Consider the following 11,454-nt stretch of genomic DNA (forward strand, 5'->3'; position numbering starts at 1 on the left):
AATTTTCAAACTGGAAAAATTAAGGCACGTTGCCCCTGAAGCCTGGGTATCTTGCTGTATTTCTGTCTTGAACAGAACAAGCTACATTTCAAAAGGACCATTTTCTTCCATGTGGAAATATTTATTTGCTAGCTACTGAAGGGCTGCCAGGAAGTACTAAAGCATTTCATGTTTAGAGTTTCAGGAGCAAATTGCTTCTGCACACGTTGTCTTGAGTCGGTGGATTCTGCTGTGTTCTCTGCCTCTCCATCATGACTTCGTTAATCTTTTTCTCTAATACAAGAGTCTTTCATTTATGGCTTCTAGAAAGCCAGGTGCATTGCAGTGGATCTCCTGGGCAGGGTGGTTGTTTCCTGTGAATACACACTGCTTCCTCACTGAGCACCTAGAGCTGCTGGGCGCTGGCCCCGGCAGAGCCCTGCAGAAGGGGCGCAAGGAGGAAGGGTCACCGGCTCAGGGACCCAGGCCCACCTCTCCCGGGCCACCGCGAGCTGGGAGGGGGGTGCTTTTCCCGGACACACACTGGCTTCAGTCCCCTCTGCGAGCCCACGTTTCCACGCTGCCCGCCAGCAAAAGAAAGTTCCCAGGCTGGTGGGTTCGGGGGCTGCGGGCAGACGGCGCTGCACCGAGGGAGGGAGCGCGGGGCGGGCCGGGGCGGGCCGGGCCCCACAAGTGCCTGTTCTGCATCCATTTACGAAAGTGCTTAGGTTGCGTTTAGACGTTGTGTTTTTAACATCGAAAATCTGGCGTTTTGCGTTTCACCCAGATCAAAGCTCTTTGGTCTTTTGACTTAAAAGGTTCTCAAAGTGCCAAGACTTTGCAGCTTGGGCACATCTTTGGGGAGATGAAGAGGGTCGATTTTCCAAAGCCGCCCTGGGCGCGGGCACTCGGTCGTCGGCCCCGCAGGAAGAGCGGGGCGGAGCGGGTCTCCCCCCCCCCGCGGCCCTGTCCTCCGTGCGCCCCCGAGCGCGCGCAGCCGGACCCCCCCCGCCCGAGCCCGCGTGGCCGGGCCCCCGCCGCGCCGCCGCAGACCCGCCGGCAGGGGGCGCCGCCCCCCCCGCAGAGACAAAGGCCCGCGGCGCGGCGGGGCGTGGAGGCCGCCCCTGGAGCGCGGGCGGACCCGGGGAGGGGCGGGGGGCGGGGCGCGGGGGCCGCAGGAGCCCCTCCCTGCCCCGCCCCGCGAGCCCCGGGCGGCCGGAGGGGGCGGACCGCCCGCCGGCACCGCCCCCTTCCTCGGGGCGGAGGAGCGGAGCGCGGCTCCCATTTTCTGCATTGTCCCGGGGACGCGGCCCCGCGCCCGCGCGCTGCTGTCCTCGTGGCACCCCGGGCCCCCCGCTCGGCAAGCCCGCCCGGCGCCTGTCTCTTCTCCGCGGCCTCCTGGGGGAGGACAAACCAGAAAGTCCTGACCCCGGCGCCCAGGGCGCTGGAGCCGGCGCTTCCCTTTGAATAACCCTCCGCCCCCGCCGGCCCCCGCCCCGGCGACTCCCGGGCGGTGACCTCATTCCCAGCGCGCCGAGGTGAGCCGGGTGCAGCCTGGCCGCGGGCCTCTCCGCCGCTCCCGGGGACCCGCCGGCTCCGGCCGAACGCGCCGGGGGGACAAACGGCGCAGGCCGCTCTCGCGCGCCCGTTCAGAGCACTGAAAACCCCAGGGCCACCCTGTCGCTCCAGCAGCAGGCCCCTGTCCCGACTTAGCGCCGGGCAGGGGCCTGCGCCCTCGTGTCTGCACAGACAGCGGCAGCCTGTCGCCAGGGTGTCCTGAGGCTGCCCAAAGATGCGAGGGCAAGGCGGCCCCGAGGACGTGGGTCGGCCCGCCGAGTGGGGTCAGAGACGCCGGTTAATGTGCACGGAGAGGTCAGCTGGCGCGGGGGGCCTGGGTCCAGTCCTGACCTCGCCGGGCTCGCACAAGGACAGCCAGCGTCCCCACAGTAAGCCCGAGTCGCAGGGCAGCCCCCTCTCCCGCCGGGGCCACACCTGTGCCGCTGGGAGCCGCTCAGGCCCTTTGTCACCTGCCTCAAGCCTCTGCAGATTTCATCCAGGTTTTACTCCCGCTGGCCACGTGGTCCGCTCTTCCCTCCCAGTGAAAGGGCTGGGGGAGGGAAAAAAGAAAAGCCAAGTTTGGGAGTTAGATTTCCTGTGTATCTTCAGTGACTTAACAACAGAAATCCAGGAAGGGAAAATAATCAGGAGCACAGACCCCCGGTGCCCCGGGGACCACGGCTGCCTCCTTGTCCTCCCCACCAGGGCTGGGAAGGTTGGAGCACTGGGATGATGACATACTGCACTGGATACATTTTCTTTTTCTTTTAGGATAAAAGTTTTATTTCAGAGGGAAGCACAAAGCCACCACTGTGTTGAACAAAGCAGGGCTTCTCCAGGACTTAAGGACCTTGCCGAGGGAGACAGAAAGGCATTAGCTCTTGACTAAAAGTCCATGGCCAGGCCTCTGGGGCCCCAGCAGCTCCATCCGGGTGGCACTCCGGCGCCTGGTCTCACCGTCACCACAGACTCCTGTCTCAGGCCCTGTTACTCTTATTAAATCAGCCCAGACCTGAGCCTGCCCCTCCCCCAACCTGTCCTCCCAGAGGAACAGGACTCAGTTTGCCTCCTGGACTCCCACATTCAGCCACTGAAAAATGTAAAGCCACAGCCTTGATCTACCTTCTTATTTACTTTCACACGCTCATTCATCCGACTCATATCAGCTGAGCACCTACCAATGCCACGTGCAGTCCTAAGTACTGGGAGTTCTGTCCCATCTTGGGGCTCCCACGTCTGTCCTCTAGCTCAAGTCACAAAGCCCAGTGGATCGCAGCCCCGCTATGGTGATGCTCTCCAACTGGGGTAAGACTCTTGCTGTGGCCCATTGAGCCCTCCATCCCTCACCTGTGGGCTCTGTGGTCTGACACTGATTCTTCCCAGTTCTCTGCAGGCTCCTGGGATCCCCAGTCCTGGACAAGTGAGCAGGTGCAGGGAAGTGAGTGGGCTCTAGCCCCAGCTGCCTTCTCTTTTTACACCCCCCTCTATCTGCTCTCCTCCAGGGTTCACATTTTTAATTTCACCGCAAGCACTCATTCCTCCTCTTTCTGCAATGTAAGCTCGACTCTGCATGTCCCCATAAGCAAACACATGGAACCAACAACCCTTCTGCTTCCCTTCATCACCAACAACTTGATAGGAATGGTTCCCATCCTTCTTCACCTCGTAGACTCTTAGATCCGTAGAGTCTGGCTTCTAAGCCCTTCTCTCGTTGTATGAAATTGCTCTCTCAAGGACCACGGTGACTGAATAACCAGCGTCTGGTGTCACTGTGGGCTTCGTGTCGTGCCTTGCCAGCCCCTTCCAGGACGCGGGCTGAGCCGCAGCCGTACTGTGGAGGGGATCGAGTGTCCTGAGCTGATAAGACACACCAAGGGCCTCGGGTGGGGCCGAATCAACGGTGGGGTTTAAGTCCAGGGATGAAGCCAGAACTTTAGAATCTGGGACACCAAACCACAGAATTCCGGGTGTCTTAGTTATCTATTGCTGCATAACGAGTTACCCGCCCCCCACTCCAAATTAGAGGCTTTGAACCACAGGAAAGAGTCCGGCACATGGCTTCTCCGGGTCAGGAGTTCGGGAGAGGCTCAGCTGGGGGTCTGGCTCCGGGTCGGTCCTGATATCGCAGGCGACGGAGGCTGGTGCGCCTCTGAATTCTGCCGCCGGGACCGTTGACTCACTCAACAGGCAAGCTGGGTCTTCATCCCCGAAGCTCCATAGGGCTGCTCGTCCGTCCTCAGGACGTGGTGGCCGTCTTCCCCCAGAATGGGTGATCAAGAAGCGTCCGGCAGAAGGTGCAGTGTCTTTAATACCACAGCTTGGCTCTGCGTCATGCTGTAGTTACGCAGATGGGCTCTATTCCGTGTGGGACGGGACTTCACGGGTCATGGACACCTGGGGACAAGGTTGGTTAGGGGCCATTTGGAGGCCACAGCAGGGCCAAGTGAGTGTCTGGAAGCAGGAAGGAACATGGCTTATATGACTACCTAACTAGTGGTTTTCACATTTTTTATCTTTTTTTTTTTTTTTGACCAGAACCCTTTTACCAAAAACCCTTATATTAGAATGACAGTTTATGTACAGGTTAAAATGAAACCATCCTAGTTCAGGGCTCTGCTGGTTCCCCTCCTTGTGTCCTGTCTTCTATCTCCACCCGAAATCAAGTGATCCTTTACCTTCTCCAAAGGACAAGACTTAAATCCAGGGAGCATGAGAAAAGGGGCCCTGTCCCGCCCTGCTGGGTACACTGGATATTAGGAACAGTTGATGGAAAGCAGTTAGTGCTAGCTATCACACTTGAAACACACATGTCCTTTGTCCTATCAATTTTCCTTCTAGGAATCCGTCCCACACATACGCTTATATGAGCGCACAGAGGTGGTGACAGGCACATTCACTAAAGGGTCTAAACAGCAAAATTTGGGAAATGTTCAAGTGCCCCCAAATGACAAAGGACTGCTTAAGTCAACGACAGAGCTGCCATGCAATGGGGCGCTCAGCACCTAGGGAAAAATTGGGCATGTTTACTTGTATTGACAGGGAAGGACTTATCGTTGCATGAAAAAGCCACCTGCAAAATACTACTTATGGTTTGATCCTCTTTTTGTAAAAAATATATGCGCATACATACTTTTATAGTCCTAGAGAATTTCTGGAAGGTACTAACATGGTTTTCCTTGGGGAAGTGGGAATGAGGAATGTGTAGGTCAGGGAGGGGATCAAGAGATTTCCATTTTTAAATTTACACCATTGAATATTTTTAAAACTGCTTCCAACCAGTTTGTGATGAATCACGTTTTTGAGACACACTTCATATACCATAAAATTTGCCACTTTGAAGTGTGCAATTCCGAGGTTCCGGGATGGTAACAAGGTCGAACAGCCATGACTGCCATCTCTTCCAGAATAGGATGGATTGCTGTGATAATAGATATTTTAGAAGTGAAATAGGGAAGCTGAGTCAGATCACTGTTCCGGGGTGCTCGAGCTCGCTTTGATGGACAGGTCACTGAAAGGGGCTGCCCACGGGAGGGCCGCAGTCTTCGCTCGCCCTCCTGGGACCAGCTCCTCCCCGAGTTGCCGACTCTGGAGGCTTCTGGACCCCCATCACTACGCCGTTCTTACTGCACACTCCCATTCCGACATGCTCACACTGTAGTTTGTGTACCAGGCACCTTGCGGACTCCAGACTTCTCTCCACCAACCGCCTTCATCTCTTTTGTTCTGGATGGTCACAGTCGGTGATTTTGACCAACCCCCGCTCCCCACCATCCTTAGACGTTGTACATGCTGCTGGACGCTTCTGATCCTCCTCGGCGCGGCCCCACGGCCTTTGAAGCCCTGAGTGCCGTGAAGCAGGGAGGCTCCACAGATCCACAGCAGGAGGAAGGAGGAGGGACTCCCACAGGGGAGCTCGGCACCTGCCCTTTCTGCTCTTCTCTGCAGGCTCTTGAAGCGACCCTCTCCTTCTTTTTTTTTTTAAATTTTATTTTATTATGTTATGTTCTTCAATTTCTTTTTTTAATTTAATTTTATTATGTTATGTTCTTCAATTTCTTTCTTTTTTTTTTTTTAATTTTATTTTAGCACCCCTCTCCTTCTGTTTGCTCCTCTCTCCAGGTCTGTATACCCTTCCTTTGCAAGTTCGGTCCTGCTACCAGTAGCGACAGTCCTGTCTTTGGGAAGGAGGATGATCAGAAACCCATATTCATCCCCCAGAACCAGCCATAAACTATGCGTCTCTCCCTGTGGGGTGCGCTGACCGGCCTTTTCTGTTAGGAGGGAGTCAGCATGTGGCGTCTGGGTTCTCCCTGGTGACGGGGCTCCTGATGCGCAGCTCCAGACCCTCCTGCCTGAGCCCTCCATATCAGTCCCTCCCACCAGACAACATCCTGGGGTTCCCCGAGAACCTCGACGTCTGTGGGTCCCTTTGCCAGGCCCAGCACCAATGGTCACCCAATCTAGGCTCCAGACCTGCGACAGATGGCGTATTCCCCGTGTACTCTCACACCATACACTGAGCCCCTCGTTTGGGAACTATTTGGAGGATTAAGCCTCTCCCTGGAAGAACCAAATCCCAATCCTCCTGGCACATCCCAGCAGCAAACGTGCTCGGATTCTTCATCCCACTGTATCCAGAAGCTGGCCTGAGGTGTCACTGCACAAACCCAGAGACCCGGCCACCACTGCTTGGTAGGTATCTGACGCACAGAGAGACTGCATGCTATTTATAAATCCCGTGCAACACGTAATTAAATCGCCAAACCTGTGAGGCTCAATACATTTAAATGGGTTCTGAGTCATCCTGATGTCTGTTTGCAGAATCTGAGCAGAATGTACTTGAGGAACCGGAGAAGAGGACTTAGAACAAAATAAAATGTCAGGGAAATGAAATGTCAAGGGCTCCTTTGCTTATTCATCTTCCAACCAGAGAGATCCAGCGGGGCTAACCGATTTCTCATGGTTTTGAAGAGTTTTTGTAGAAATTCAGGGTAGAGATCACTTTGGACAAATTCATTTCTGGGAGGCAGAGAATTTTCCCTATTGTTTTCATGCCGTCAGAAGAGAAACCAGCGTATGTAACTAATGTTTAAATAATATCAAATTAATCTTGAATCATTTTGGTTAGTTTACTTCTTTATCTTCGCACTTGGGTCTGAAACTCTGGGGCCCCGGGACCACGTCAGGGTGGCTGTTCTGCGGCTCTCCGTTTTGAGATCGCTCTTGCCCATCACTGCAAATCGGGATGATACCTTTTCTTTTCACCTAAAATGGTACAGGTTCTCTCTGCTCCTACACATACTGGATGTGAGCTGGCTCAGCCACAGTCACCTTTTCAAATTACTTTTGATATATTTTCCTAAATAAATAAATGGAGAAAACAGGAGTCCAGATACCTGTAAGGATGGAAGCCGTCAAGACTGTGGTTTGCCCCTTGGGAAGAGGCACAGGCCCTCCTTGGCAAAGTCCGACTACGCATGTTGGTCTTGGAAAAGAGAGCTCTCCAAAGCCGCACGCACGCCCCATCATCCTGCTCTGCCCCCCCTCTTCTCAGCCCCCCTCCCTTGTACTTCTGAGGCAGCAGCATCCTTTGCAAGCCTTTATAAGAGTGCGAAACTCAGGTTCAGTATTTAACTTGAAATGTGTGGTCCAGCACTGTGATCCAGATACAAAATCCCGAATGTCTCTCGCATGGCTTCTCGCTCCCCTGCGTCCCTGCTCCATCTCTTTCCGCTCCCCTGATTCCTCCATACTCCGCCCATGTTCCTTTCCTGTCCTGGGTCCTCCACGCCCTTCCGTGTTCTTGAACCCGGTCACCACGGGCAGCATGCCCTGCTCTGCAGGGGCTCCTGACGGCCCCCCGGGGAGGGCTGCCGAGCACCTGCCGCCGTGGCCCCCGTACAGTGTCCCCCGCACAAACCCGAACTCGAGTCTCCCTGAGCCCACTGGGCTCCGACCAGGGCTTGAAATCGAACGTGACCTCAGCCGTGTGCTCCCCACCTGCTGGGCTCTGCGTGTTCGGGAACAGTAGCAGCGGCAATTTCGTGGGCAATCCCTGTGCAGCACACACTGTCCTCAGGACCTTTCAGTGGGGACCGTCACCTTCATGTCCATTTTGTGGACGGAAGGCGGTTTCGGGGCCTCCGCGCTGAGACGGGGAGGCCGGACTGGTGCTGGGCAGCCCAGGGCTCTGCTTCTCCCTGCCCAGAGCAAACTCTCACGCCTCGACATGGCGAACAGGGTACCAGGCCATAGTGGAAAGGGGTAGGTTTGGCCTGGGATCTGTCGCCAGACCACCTCGTAAGTCCTGATTTCTTAGCAGCAAAGACGACAGTCGTGGCACAATTCCACCAGCTTGTTCTTGGTGCTGAGAAGACTCGCTGGATGTCACCTCCCGTCATCGCTGACTCTAGTACCCAGTGTCTCAGCGTCTGCTGACCCTTCTGTCCCCTAACCCCGTACTTCTCCCAGCACAGTTGGGGCTGGGGGTGGGGGGGAGGACAGTGGGTTGAGCGAGAGTGCTGGTTGTAGCCGGAAAGAGAACACGGCCTTCTGTGTCTTGGCAGCCGCAGGCCACCATCCAGTTCCCCAGATGCTGTTTCTGTTCTCTTCTAGGCGGTGCGACCCATGCCCCATCCCCCTCTCCCGAGCCCCCGGAGCGAGCGCCTTCGTTCTGCAGCCCGGGCCACCCTTCCTTCCGCAGCCCCACTGCCACCACCGTGTGCTCTGTGGGGCTCCCACGGGACGGGGTAACGCGTGCATCACGGGGGGCTGAGCTGATCCAATCATGACTGCTCGCACGGGATGAGAGGGCCCGCTCTTCCTCTCTATTCCTCTCCATAGAGCTCCCTAGGCACACTTCAACCTGAGGCCCAAATCCCCATTTCTGGATTGGACGTGTGTCTAAGTATGGAAGAATATGTGTCTAGACCCTGCCTCATTTGAAAAAACGGGTTGGTCTCCCTTGGTCACTAATCCTGAGCTGGGTGGGCAGGGCGGGGTAGGGAGGGAGGCTGGGGTTGGTGTGCATGTCGCAGGGGGAGCGGAGGGGCTTTACCTGCACACCTGAGGCGCAGGACCTGGTCCTGTTGTCTTCATGTTCTTCCCCCCTCTTCTTCCCTCTTCACCACCCCCCACTGTGATCGTGGTCCAAATATACCAATATCATAATCTCCCTCCTCCTAGATGAGGGGAAGGGTCCAGTTTAGATCCTTGCCCCTGTCTGGGAAAATCCGCATAGACAGAGACTGGCCCGCTGCTGGGGGGGACACCTTGCCTGGCCTCCGATGGTCAGACCAGAGCCCCCCCCCCCCCCCCGTGCTGCCCTTGCGCCTCCTGGGGCTTCGGGCCTTCGGCTCTGCCATTTTCCCGTGCTGTAATAGCAAGGACACCAGTAACAATAACTCCAGAGAGTCCCACACACACTCACACAACACTTTCCTTGCATATTTACTCTTTCCCGTGACTCACAGCATTTTTCCCTCGTGCGTAACTGAAACCAAACACCTCCCATTACACACCCTGGGAGCACATAACTCCGAAAGAGAGTTGCCCGCGTGTTTACTCGGTAAAAATATGTATTCATTAAAAATAATGTTTAAAGCCAGAAATAACTTATGCATTAACAGTTTACCAGGGGAGGTTTGAACACCTCTTTTTTTTCCGGTTATTCACAAAAAACGTCTTACTGTTACCATCGATACAGATATACACCGACAACCGCGCAGCCCTCCTCCGAGATGTCCCCTCGGTCAGCCCTGGGTTACGCTGGTAACGGAAGGGCACGCGGGGGGGGAGCCAGGAGCCACCATCAACCAACCCCGCCGGGTTCTGCTTTCTGTGGGTCCCAGTGGGGCCCCAGGGGACTTGACTTGTGGGCTGGAACAAGGTCGGCAAATGAGATACGGGCTCGGAGGAATTGGCAGAACTTGAAACCCAGACCTGCTGGCCCACTGCCCCTGCCGAGAGGAGCCAGGCCTTCCATCTCCGTCCCGTCCCGTGACAAGGAGCAGTCCCTACTCATGGGTCAAAAGAAAAAGAAGTGTTCTCCCAGCCCCAAGGAAAATCTGTGATGGTTTTTGAGACTGGAAATAACGCACCACACTGGCTGTCATGCTGTACGGAGTCTTGTGCTCCGATGTAGCGTTTTCTCTGCAAAAGAAGTAATTTCAGAACAAAACAAGACAGAAAACACTGGATAAATTAAGAGCCGCTAGAATTTGTACTTAAAAGGGGAATGCCGAAGGCCTCCGAAAAAAATTATTTAAGTCGCCAGCCAGAAATCTAAGAAAATACATTTTTTAGTTTAACTAAAAATAGAAACCGGGAAGTAACCCAAATTGTATTGCGAGTTATTATGTGTTTCGTTAAATGCATATAACAGAGGTCACTTTGTTGTTTAGAACAATTTAAGAATAAAATGAATTGCTTTACTTAAAACAAAAACAAAAACAAAAAACAAGTTGCCTTTTGAGGGCCATGGCTGGGAAGAAACACCTGAAGGCATAATTTGCCTGGCTCAATGCCACCTCTCTTTCTGTTGTGTTTTAAGGTCTGTGAGGCTGTGTCCCCACGTGGCCCTGGGGTGGTGATGTGTACGGTTTCATGAGTTTGGTCCTAGTCCCTGCATGATGGCGCCATTTGCTCCATCAGCTGGGCAGCTAAAGCAGCTCTCTCTGAAGGATGGCGTTCACGTTACCCACACTTGCCCTTATAAAGACCACTTTTAGCTGAACCTGGTCAATATTACTTAGAAAGATCCTAAAAGGGCAGGGGTAGGGGGCCAGGATGTGGGGGAGTCTTTGACACCAACGAAGGGTCTAGGGAAATCTGATACATGATTTGTATACCCTAGACCTGTGTCCATCCGAGTGGAATATCAGAGATCTGTTTTCACTCTTTCCACCATCTCTCTTCCAAAAAAGAAAAAAAGAGGTTGTTAAATGTGGTTAGAAGTTTAAACTTACACAATTTAAATATTCTACTTGATATCACAATATTCTACATAGACCCTGGCAAAGTCTCCATTACTAGCGAGGGAAGTCCAGATGACCATCTGAATAGAGGAGAGATTGTACTGATTAGAATACTTCCCTTCACATTCCTAGGGTTGTTTACAGAGGCTCTTTCTACGTGTTTATATTAAAGATGCCCCTTATGAATGTGATTGCTATTTGGGTATGTGTGGATATTACTGAAAAGACCAAAATGTGACCAATCATTCTTTCCATTGAGTGAATGCATGAGGATTTTTAAAAAACTCAGAATTTGTTGGAAGAACAAAATCCACCCACGTAGCGCCTTGCTGTGTTCTACACCACCCACCCTGTGTAGTGGCAGGCCTGGTGGTTAAAAAAGAAATCAGCCTTTGGATTTCAAACGACAGTTCAACGCCAGCACGAACCAAGATCAGTAAAGGGTGTTTTGTGGTAAATAACCATTTGTCTTGGTATTATGAATTGTTAAAAGTTGTTAAAATATGGATGGGTAGAAATATAGATGGATAAATAGAAGAATGAATGAATAGAAGGATGGATGGATGCACAAGGACAGCTTGGTAGATGTTGAGCTTTTTAAGGGACATAATTAATTTTATTTGTAATTTTCAAAGTAAGCCATCTTCTCCATCCTTTTATCCTTTTAAAAATCCACAAGAATTCAATCAGTGCTGGATACCTGGGTAACAATGGGAAAAAATATGTACAAGAGCATAGAGCCGTGCGGAGCCGGTGGGGGGGCCTTCCAGCAGTACATTCTTGATACGTTTGTGCTTTGGGAGACCTTCCTAAAAGCAAAGTTTTAGGAAACTAAAAACCTTTCCCAAAATTACAGTTAAAATCTACTTTTGCTGTCAATGTCATTGAAACTCCTGATTTAAGGGAAAATGTAGATTTTTAGACCTCCTTAGAAATTATATAT

General features: G+C 53.1%; 1 long non-coding RNA gene across 1 annotated transcript; it reads left to right on the top strand.

Annotated features, from left to right (window-relative positions):
• The first annotated feature begins 1,714 nt into the window (after positions 1–1,714).
• Positions 1,715–6,429, top strand: LOC144379823 (uncharacterized). The gene is made up of 2 exons (XR_013443235.1): positions 1,715–3,830; positions 5,656–6,429. It is a non-coding gene; the product is annotated as an uncharacterized LOC144379823 (long non-coding RNA).
• Positions 6,430–11,454: the final 5,025 nt, after the last annotated feature.

This window comes from Halichoerus grypus, chromosome 13 (genome assembly GCF_964656455.1).
Source record: "Halichoerus grypus chromosome 13, mHalGry1.hap1.1, whole genome shotgun sequence".
NCBI lineage: Eukaryota > Metazoa > Chordata > Mammalia > Carnivora > Phocidae > Halichoerus > Halichoerus grypus.